The 11,263-nt window shown below is 34.8% G+C and overlaps 2 long non-coding RNA genes across 4 annotated transcripts in view; one reads left to right on the forward strand and one right to left on the reverse strand.

Moving 5' to 3' along the window:
• The window catches only part of LOC118351555 (uncharacterized), a 40,917-nt gene extending 32,989 nt beyond the window's left edge, over positions 1–7,928 (forward strand). Inside the window, exons 2-3 of the long non-coding RNA XR_004807148.2 lie at positions 7,168–7,269; positions 7,865–7,928. This is a non-coding gene — a long non-coding RNA (uncharacterized LOC118351555). The remainder of the gene's footprint in view (positions 1–7,167; positions 7,270–7,864) is intronic.
• The window catches only part of LOC125753025 (uncharacterized), a 114,876-nt gene extending 103,910 nt beyond the window's left edge, over positions 1–10,966 (reverse strand). For 2 of the 3 annotated variants that reach the window (XR_007403837.1, XR_007403836.1), the window contains exons 1-2: positions 10,882–10,945; positions 7,810–7,891 (exon numbers count right to left, since the gene is read on the reverse strand). This is a non-coding gene — a long non-coding RNA (uncharacterized LOC125753025). Of the gene's footprint in view, positions 1–7,809; positions 7,892–10,881 lie in introns of all 3 variants that reach the window. The other variant, XR_007403835.1, reaches the window with a different exon arrangement.
• Between the last annotated feature and the right edge of the window lie 297 nt (positions 10,967–11,263).

The raw sequence follows: 11,263 nt of genomic DNA on the forward strand, positions 1-11,263 counted from the left end.
TGCATCTGCATTTTCTAGTATCTTCTTAACCAATGTTTCTGCTGCTCATTTCCTTTATCTGAACACTGAGGATAACAGCTAACGTTGCTTTGAATGCTTCCTAAGTGCTTGGCACTACCTTAACACTTCATAATCAGTAATTCATTTAATCTTCACAATAATTGTATTATCATGAGACCCAGAAAGATAACATTTCTTCACAGTAGCAGAGTTATAAAATGGTGAATCAGATACAAACCCTGACAGCCTGGCACCAAGGATGAAGCTTTAAAAAAAAAAAAAGATTTATTTATTTATTTATTTTAGAGACAGAGTGTATAGGGGGGAGCAGCAGAGGGAGTGGGAGGGGGAGTCTTAAGCAGACTCTTCACTGAGTGTGTAGCCCAACACAGGGCTCAATCCCAGGATTCGGAAATCACAACCTGAGCTGAAACCAAGAGTTGGAAGCTTAACTGACTGCACCACCCAGGTGCCCCAAAGATGAGGCTCTTATAAAATAAAAAAATAAAAAATAAAAAATAAAAAAATAAAATAAAATAATAAACCAAAAACAAACCAAAAAACCACAAGTATTGCTTTTCTATTCTCATATTCATCTACAACTACCAGATTAATTATATCACTTTCTATGATAAAAATTCTTCATTTTTTACAGAAGAAATATCATATTTCTTGGAATTCTAGACCATGCTCAATTTTTCCCAATGATACTGATCCAAGTTTATCTATTTTAAGAGTACTTCTCTCCAGCAGCAGACTTCCTACTCCGCCTAAACTATGCCCCAAATGCCCCTTTCTTCATTATTCCTGTCTCTATATCTTCTTGTTCAGGCTCCTTTTTCTACTTTTTCTGCTACCCAAGCCCCCTCATTCACTAATTCAGAAGCTGCAAACTCATAGCAGATTATCAGACCTGGCCTAATCCAGCACTGGTTTCACTGGTGCTAAAAAGGAAGATATTTTTAAAAATTAGGGTGAAACTGGGCCATTTTCTTATACAATACACAAATATCACCTCAAAATGGATTAAAAACTTGCATGTAAGCTCTGAAACAATCAAACTCCTTGAAAAGCATCCTTGATGTTGGTCTTCATGATAATTTTTTTGGATTTGACACCAAAAGCAAAGGCAACAAAAGCAAAAATCAACAAGTGGGACTATATCAAACTAGAAAGCTTCCTCACAGCAAGGGAAACCATCAACAAAATGAAAAGGTAACTTAACAAATGGAGAACACATTTGCACATCATAGATCTGATTGGGGTTGATATTTGAAATACATTAAAAAATTCATACAACTCAATAGCAAAACAAAAAACAAAACAAAACAAAAACCTCAATTCAATTAAAAAATGGGCAGGAGATCTGAATAGACATTTTTCCAAGGAAGATATACAGATGGCTAACTGGTATATAAAAAAAAGTGCCCATCATCACTATCATCAGGGAAATGCAAATCAAAACCATAAAATATTAACTCATACTTGTTAGAATGGCTATTATCAAAAAAGACAAGAAATAACAAGTATTATTAGCACATGGAAAAAGGGCAACCTTTGTATGCTTTTGGTAGGAATGTACATTGGTAAAACCACTATGGAAAACAGTAAGGAGTCCCCTCAAAAAAATTAAAAACAGAATTACCCATGATCCAGTAATTTCAGTGCTAGGTCTAACTCTTTCCCATACCACATATACCTTATTTAGTCCACAGATTAATTATCTAATTATTAAAGGAAATTCCACTGCTAGATATTTGTTGGAAGGAAATAAAAATTCTAACTAAAAAAGATATAAGTACCCCCATGTTCATTGCAGCATTACTTACAATGGCCAAGAAATAGATACAACCTAAATGCCTGCCAATAGGTGAACAAAGAAAATCTGTGTGATACGTGTATAGGTATATACACATGTATATTAACTATCAGCTCTTTAGTAGTATGGCCAGGATTCAATTTTGAATGACCTTAATGAAAAGTCTAACTCTTTTCTATACCACATACACCTTATTTAGTTCACAGATTATCTAATTGTTAAAGCAAAGCATAGATACTGTTATTAATTTTCATGGAATCTCTGATGTACTGGCTCACACTGGATAATGACAGCCTTGTGTGCATATCTTTTCTCAACTCCTTTTAGTGCTGTAAGATTGATTTCTTACCATCAGCCATGGAGGGAGTATTTATATCACAAAAAATCAGCAAATGCTAAAATTGAGGGCTTTTTGGATAGCCAGTCATTAAACATTTACCAGCACATTCTTTCTAATAAGTAATATGGTCACTTGAGGTTTGCTTCATTCAAAGTTTTAGTTTTTGTTTATGGGAGAGCCTGCCCTAATACTAAGAATCTAAAGGACTTAATATAATAATGATTAGGAGGAATGAAATTTGTGCTTGATAGTTCACTTTAAATTCCTGTTCTGCTACTAGTTATATAACATTGGGGATTTGGGGATGTTACATAATGTCTTTAAGTTTCTTCTTCATTTAAAGTCACAGACTTCTTAATTATTTTAAATAAGGTATAGACGGCCCAGGTAGAGAACAGAGGCAAGTACCTCACTCTTAAGCTCTTAGAGGAAAGATAGGAATTACTGCATAGAAAATGTTTTAACTATCAAGACTATGATAAAAGTATCACAAGTAGAGAAAAAAAATCTATGTAAATAATGAAACATAGTTTATGATTTAATTTTTTTCTATATTAGTATAAACATAAAATTTTAATCAAGGCTCCTTTTTCCAACTGAGACAAAGTTATTCTATGCAAATGGAAACAAAAACAAGCTACGGTAACTTAGACAAAATAAACTTTAAAACAAAAACTAACAAGAGACAAAGAAAGTTATTACATAGTGATAAAGGGATCAATTCAACAAGAGGATATGGCAGTTATAAATATCTGTGTACCCAACATGAAAGCACCTAAATATATGAAGCAAATATTAACAGATGTAAGGGATAAATTGACAGTAATATGGTAATAGTAAAAGATTTTAATATCCCACCTGTGTTAATGGATAGATAATCCAGACAGAAAATCAATAAGGAAACATTGGCCTTGAATAACACATTTGACTAGATGTACTTAACAGATATGTACAGAAATTTCCAACCCAAAACAGCAGAATACATATTATTTTCAAGTACATGTGAAACATTCTCCAGGATAGATCACAAGTTAGACCACAACAAATCTCAATAAATTTAATATCTAAATCATATCAAGCATCTTTTCCAAACACAATGGTCTGAAACTAGAAATCAATTATAAGAAAAAAGAAAAACAAACAAACACATGGAAGCTAAACAACATGCTACTAAACAACCAGTGGTTCAACAAAGAAATCAAAGAAATAAAAAGTTACCAAGAGACAAATGAAAATAAAAACAGAAACACAACATTCCAATATCTATGAGACTCAGGAAAAATAGAGTTAAGAGGGAAATTTATATCAATACAGGCCTACCTCAAGAAATAAGAGAAATATCGAAAAAAAAATCTAACTTTATACCTAAAGGAACTGGCTAAAGGAGAATGAAAAAAGTCCAAAGTTAGCAGAAGGAGGGAAAGAATAAAGATGAGAATGAAAATAGAGACAAAAAATTAGAGAAGATCAATGAAACTAAGAGCTGGTTCTTTGAGCATATAAATAAAATTGATAAAACTTTAGCCAGACTCATCAAGAAAAAGAAAACTCAAATAAATAAAATCAGAAATGAAATGAAAGTCATAACTGACATCACAAAAATACAAAAGATTATGAAATTTTTATAAATAATTACATGCAAACAAATTGGAAAACCACATGCAATCTTCTCCCACAGCATTAGCGAAAAATAGAAAGTCCGAACATATTACTAGAAATGAAATTAAATCAGTAATCAAAAAGTCCCAGAAAATAAAAGTCCAGGAGTAGATGGCTTCATAGGTGAATTTACTAAACACTTAAAGAAGAGTTAATATCTATCCCTCTCAAACTATTCCAAAAATATTGAAGAGCTAAGGATGCTTCCAAATTTATTCTATCAGGCTAGCACAAAAATCATAAGATCATCTCACTAGGTGCAGAAAAAGGATTTGAGAAAATTCAACATCCATTCACAATAAAAACTCTCAACAAGTGGATATAAAAGGGGTATACCTCAACATAATATAAGCCATATTTAACAAACACATTGCTACATACTCAATGATGGAAAGCTGAAAGTTTTTTTTCTAACATCAGGGACAAGACAAGAATTCCCACTCATGCCACTTTTATTGAACATAGTACTGGAATTACTAGCTATAGCAATCAGACAAGAAAATGAAATAAAAGGCACCAAAATTGGAAAGGATGAAGTAAAACTGTCAGTATTTGCAAATGACAGGATACTATATACAGAAAACCCAAAAGACATAAAAAAATTCTTTGTACTAATAAACTCAGTAAAGTTGCAGAATATAGAATATACAGAAATTTGTTGCATTTCTATATGCTAATAGTGAACTGTCAAAAGTAGAAATTTAGAAAAAAATATGACTGCATCAACAAGTATAAAATATCTAGAATAAATTTAGCCAACAGGTGAAAGACTGGTACTCTGAATATAAGAATATAATTATGTAAGACATTGGTGAAAGAAAGTGAGGATGACACAAATAAACAGAAAGATATATCATAATCGGGGATTGGAAGAGTATTGTTATATTGTCTATATATTGTCTGTATATTACCCAAGGCAATCTAAGATTCAAGCAATTCCTATCACAATACCAATGGCATTTTTCATAGAACAAGAATAAAGAATCCTAAAATTTGTATGGAACCACAGAAGACCCCAAATCGCCAAACCAATCTTGAGAAAGAACAAAGTCTGGAAGTATCACAACCCCAGATTTCAAACTATATTGCAAATCTATAGTAATCAAAAGAGTATAGTACTGGCACGTACACACATAGATCAATGGAGCCAAACAGAGAGCCTAGAAAAAAAAAACTCATGATCAATTAACATATTGGAAAAGAATCAAGAATATACAAAGGGGGGAAGGACAGTCTCTTCCTTAAATGGTGTTGGGAAAACTGGAGAGCTATATGCAGATGAATGAAACTGAACTACTTCTGTACTTTATATACAAAATGAACTCAAGATGGATTAAAGATCTAAATCTTAGACCCAAAACCATAAAACACCTAAATATAAGCTCTTTGTCTTTGGTCTTAGCAGTAATTTTTGGATCTGTCTACTCAGAAAGGACAACAAAATCAAAAACAGACAATAAGGACTACATCAAACTAAAAAGCTTTTGCATAGCAAAGGAAAACATTTATAAGTACAAAAAGGCAACCTACTGAATGGAATAATATATTTGCAAATGATATATTTGATAAGGGGTTAATAACAAAAATATATAAGGGACTTTTACAACTCCACACTAAAAAAATCCAATTAAAAAAAAATGGTACAGGACCTAAATAGACTTTTTTCCTCCCAAAGAAGACATACAGATGGTCACAGACATATGAAAAGATATGAAAAGATATTCAATAGCATGCAAATCAAAACCACAATGAGATATCACATCATACCTGCCAGAATGGCTAGCAACAAAAAAACCACAACAAGAAATAACAAATGTTGGCAAGGATGTGGAGGAAAGCTAACCCTCATGCACTGTTGGTGGGACTATAAATTGGTGCAGGGCAGCCCTGGTGGCTCAGTGGTTTAGCACCACCTTCAGCCCAGGGCCTGATCCTGGAGCCCTGGGATTGAGTCCCACCTTAGGCTCCCTGCATGGAGCCTGCTTCTCCCTCTGCCTGTGTCTCTGCCTCTCTCTCTCTCTCTTTGTCTGTCTCTAATAAATAAATAAAATCTTTAAAAAAAATTGGTGCAGCTGCTGTGGAAATATTATGGAGGTTTCTCAAAAATTTAAAAATAGAAATATCAAAATCCAGAAATTCTACTTCTGAGTATTTACCTGAAGAAAATGAAAACACTAATTCGAAAGACATTTACAGTAACATTATTTACAATAGCCAAGATTTGGAAGCAACCTAAGTGTCCACTGATGGATGAATGGATAAAGATGATATGGTATATGTATACATGGGGATATACAATGGACTGTTACTGAGACATAAGAAAGAATAAAATCTTGTTATTTGTTATAACATGGATGGATCTAGAGGGTATTATGCTAGGTTAAATAAGTCAGACAGAGAAAGACAAATACTATACATTATTTCATTTACATGTGAAATTAAAAAATCAAAACAGGGATGCCTGAGTGGCTTGGCAGTTGAGTATCTGCCTTTGGTTCAGGGAGTGATCCCGGGGTCCCCGAATTGAGTCTTTATCAGGGTCGCTGCAAGGAGCCTGCTTCCCCTCTGTCTGTGTCTCTGCCTCTCTCTGTGTGTCTCTCATGAATAAATAAAATCTTTTAAAAAATAAAAACAAATGAATCCCCAAAACAAAACTGAAATGGACTCATGCATTCAAAGACCTGGTGGGTGCTAGAGGGGAGGAAGTGGGGGAGGATGGGCTAAATAGGTGAAGGGGATTAAGAGGTACAAACTTCCATTTATAAAATAAGTCACAGGAATATAGAATACAACATAGAAAATGTAGTCAATAATATTGAATAGCTATGTATAGTGACAGATGGTGACTAGACTTTTCATGTTGATCATTTTGTAATGTGCATATATGTCAAATCAATATATTGTACATCTGAAACCAATAATATTGTATGTCAACTCCACTTAAATTTTAAAAATTAAATTTAAAAAAGGTAACTAGCTTAAAGCCCTGTATAAAGGATGAAATAATTTCTATAAGGCAGGCACCTAGCATTCTGCTCTTGGCACACAGTAAAGTATAATAAGTGATAGCTGCTTTTTAAGATTTGAGAGAGAGAACATGTGGGAAGCCAAAGTGAGCAGGGGGAGGGGCTGAGGGAAAGAACCTCAAGCAGTCTCCCTGCTGAGTGCAGAGCCCAATGTAGGGCTCCATCTCATAACCCTGAGATCATGGCCTAAGCTGAAATCAAGAGGGGGGTATTTAGCTGACTGAGCCACAGAGGCACCTCAATGGTAGCTGTTTCTATTAGCTCTGTGGGGAGCACACACTTTCTGTTGCTATTGAAAAAAATAATCAAATTTCTTTTTTTAGTGTTCATTACAAAAGCAGCTGGAAAAATGCAAGCAGAAAAGACTCTGGAATAACATTTGTTGAAAGCAGCCACCAGGGAGAGAACACATAGCTGCAGAGAAGGTATGTTGGGCCCCATGTGAAATAAAGTCAATGCTTGCTCATGATTTTCCTCACTGATTCTCATAGTTCTCACTGGTAGCCAAGCAGAACAACTTTAGTCCTCATGGAATTTACATTCTACATTACACTAGAGCTCAAACTCCTAGAGCCCCAAGACACCAGTTTATATATTTTTTGTACTCTGCTAAGAATTCAGAATCCTGCTAAACCTAATAATAATTATTCAATATGTAATGATATTAAGGGATACCATATGGTCTTCACTTGGTGGATGGGGCAGTGTGGGGCGGGGGACTTCTGGATTCGCTGTTGGTGTTTCCATGGATAAGATATGAAGGCTCTGAGAATTTGAGTTAGGGTTTGGCCTAAATAGAAGGCAGGAGGAGCTTCTGAAGAAGCAAGGCTTAGACAAGAGGGTAGAGGTATGGCTACCAAAGGGAAAAGACCCATAAAGGACGACCAAGTGGTTTGATATGGCATACAGGCATACTTCCTACATTATGTGCAAAGTAATCATCTATTTCCCTGTACAAACCTTACCTGACATCTTTATTACTCAGCAAATCTTCTAAGGTTGAATATATGGGATTTGTAGGAGAAGTCACCAAAGGCCGCACCTCACCTGAGCAGGAGCAGAAGACAAGAGCAGAGCTGCAAAGGTACCTATGTTACAGTATGTAACCCAAATCCTTTTTCTTTGTTGTTACTGTGTTATGTGTGCCATAGAGCTGCTATTTCTATTCAGGAATTTGGCGGAGTGGCCATTGCTCTGTGTATTGTGTGTTAAGAGCCCTGCAAATTGCTGGAAGTAGTTTCACTTGCTGTGGCAGATGCTGCTAATTGCCACCCATCTATTTTTCCATTACTTCCATAAAAACCGAACTCTAAATTTGTATTTAGTGTGACAATATAATCGATTTTCCATTCCTTTTTCCAGCTTTCTTTTCCACAAGGTAGGAGTGTGTGATTATGTCCCTGACCATAAGACATATTGGGGTGTGGGACAGAGTTTCCAGCAAAGTTGCAGGTGGGGAGTGCTAATTCAGCTCCACAGCCTCTATCCTTCTTTCCACTTTTCTTGTGATCTGTTTTGAAGATAAGATGGCTTGAACCTTAGAATTCATCTTTGTCAAGAAAGAACCTTGAAGATAGAAGCCCTGTAGTGAAGATACTTGAGCAGAAACCTAGAAGGAGTTAGGTGGCTGAGTAATTCATCAAACCATCCAGTGAGACTGGCCTACCTACTTCTTATGTATTTTTATCTCACTGTTACTTCAGACTTTTTCTTTTTGCAGCCAAATTATTCGAATTCATAGTCCTAATATCCCTCTATAAGCTGCCAAACATTACTATTATTTTAATAAGGAATTTTGCTTACAAATAATCCCTAAACATTTCCAGAGACTGTGGACATCCATACGGCTAATGCAAGAAGTATTTTCATCTTTTTTTTATTCATGTTGATTTTATTCATCTAAACAGTTCATTCACTTGCATTTAAGTTTCCGATTTCCCCTAGTGATTATTTGGAGTATATTAAAAGAAAAGAAAATGTAGCCATTATTAAACACTGAGTTGTCTTTTTTTTTTTAGTTATGTCTTATAAAAAACAAATCATCCTAAAGCATAGGTATTCACTAAAAGCATATAATACTTTAATATCAAAGAAATGGTTAAAAAAAACAGTCCTATTATTTTATATAATTTCAGTGAATTTAATTTACTTAATTTAAAAGGTTCAGTCTTCTCCCCTTCATTACTGACATCCTGATTGTGTGGGCAGCACCAAAGGGCTCAGTTTTAAAAACCTGCACTACCTGTCCCTCTCTCAAAACAGCAAAGGACAAGTAATGCAATTTTGGCCAAATAGATAGAAGTACAAGTAGCTGATAGATCTTCCTGAAAATCTCCTTTAAAATAAGTAGACTCAGCACATTTATGCCCTTTTACCCTTTACCATTCTCCTTCTGTCTGGTGCGAGTATGAGAGCTGATGCTGGAGCAGCCAGCTTAAGACCATTAATGAAAAGCCAAAAAAAAATCACAGAAACCTGGACTCAGATACCTTTTAGCAGCAGGCCCAATGCCTGCTAATGCCTGGCTTCAGATTTAACTGTGAGAGTAGATTATAAATCCCCAATGTAAATTATAGGAAGCCAGGTGGGCAAATTCAATCTCCAACAGTTACACAGCCATACGGGAAAAAATAAATAAAAAGGAAGCAAATTATGTGTATTTTAAGAGATGGACTCTAAGAAATGATCATTTTTAAGGACATTTTCAAGTCTGCTTTCCTGTACTTTTAGTTGATGATTGGCAATATTTCATCTTTCCATTGTGTCTTCAATCCTGAGAGGATCTGTAGCATTCTCTTCTTTTTTCCCTATTTTTTAAGAAGAGGTCTCCCTCAGGGAATTATTTCTGAGCCTCTTATTGATAGATAATTGAGATACTGCCTCCAATTCTTTTTTAGTTCCTTTCCCTAATTTGATTCTTTTTCTTCAGCACCTGATTACTTTCCTTCTGACTCTACTCTTCTCCTCTGCTTTTATCTCTTCTCTTAGTTTTTCTTTACCTCTATTTTGTCTTCTCTTTACTTTTCCATTTAATCCATCTTTAAATATATATCGCAATTCTGAAAAATCAGTTATTTTATTCTCTCTTTCCCATCATCCCAAGTGTTTAAGCTACTGAAATTATGGAAAATATAAAGAAGAATCAGTTTAGCAGACAAATATAATGACTCATACTGTCAGTGAACTGGCTATACACACACACTCATATGTATAAACATATATATGTGTATACATACACGTTATATATACTGGTTGGTGCTCTCTTTAGAGAGTCTATTACAAAATGATAACATATCACTGGTAAAAAAATAAAAAAAAGATACAAAAAAAAGAAGCTCTTCTTGGTACATCTTGATCCCAGTGATTTTCATAGCATGACATAGTACTTGCTGGTATAAAATGTCAATTTGTATGTATGTAATACGTGCACTTTTAAAAATTTTATTCTATATCAGACTTAAAGCAATTTCTCCATTTCTTACACTAAACATGACACGAGTCTTAAAGGTGCTTCCTTACTTTAAAATTATTTCTCTAATTTTTTTGTGAACTTGATTTTGGAGCTTTCTCCCAACAACTTCCACCTCCAGTTCTCTCCCAATTTGAAAGCAAAGTACATAAAAATTGGAATACCCATTCACCATCTTTACAATGATTTATATAATAAATCGATCTTGCCATAAAATCATCTCTTTAGGTAAATCTGATGTGGAAATAACAGTGCCTGCAAATTATTTTACTTGTTTATAACTTCAAAATCCTTTACCAGGTTTTAAAGATAATTCATGGTTCATTACCTTAGGGTCATTTCATGACAGCAATTGTGGTTTTCAGAACATAAAAATGCCACACAGTAACTAAATGAATATAAAACAGGCGCCTCAACAGAAAGAAATGAAGCTCGGTTTCAACAGCCTTGCTTGCATCGGAAGAGAAAATGGGCAAGAAAGTAAATTGAACTGACAAGGTGTTGTAAGCTGTAGACGGAAGACTACTACTTCATTAACTTAGCAAAAGATTTTGACCCTTCACAATACCTGTAATAGTTTAGCTGTGTAAGGTGCTTGGCCTCTTTCATTTGAAAACCATTTTCCCAGAAACAGATTTCTGGAAATAGCTTAGCACCACCAAGTTATCCCATTGTGACATCTGGAACTGGCAATGTGATGAAAATGCCAAGAGTGGACATCAGGAGGCTTTTTTTTGCCTCAGTCAAATATGAAAAGACAACAAAACAGCAGTAAACTCTTACTCCCATCTGTGTGAGAGGCTGTCACTGTCTTCTAAGTAGACTTCCACGGCTGTCATCATGCCCTGGAGGTCTCATTGGCAACTTCCTTCCTATGATCTCCACCCAAATCCCCCACCTAAAAAGGCACACAGAAAGGAGCCATCTGATCATGTTCATTCTCATTGTCA

Source organism: Canis lupus, chromosome 19 (assembly GCF_003254725.2).
Source record: "Canis lupus dingo isolate Sandy chromosome 19, ASM325472v2, whole genome shotgun sequence".
Taxonomy (NCBI): domain Eukaryota; kingdom Metazoa; phylum Chordata; class Mammalia; order Carnivora; family Canidae; genus Canis; species Canis lupus.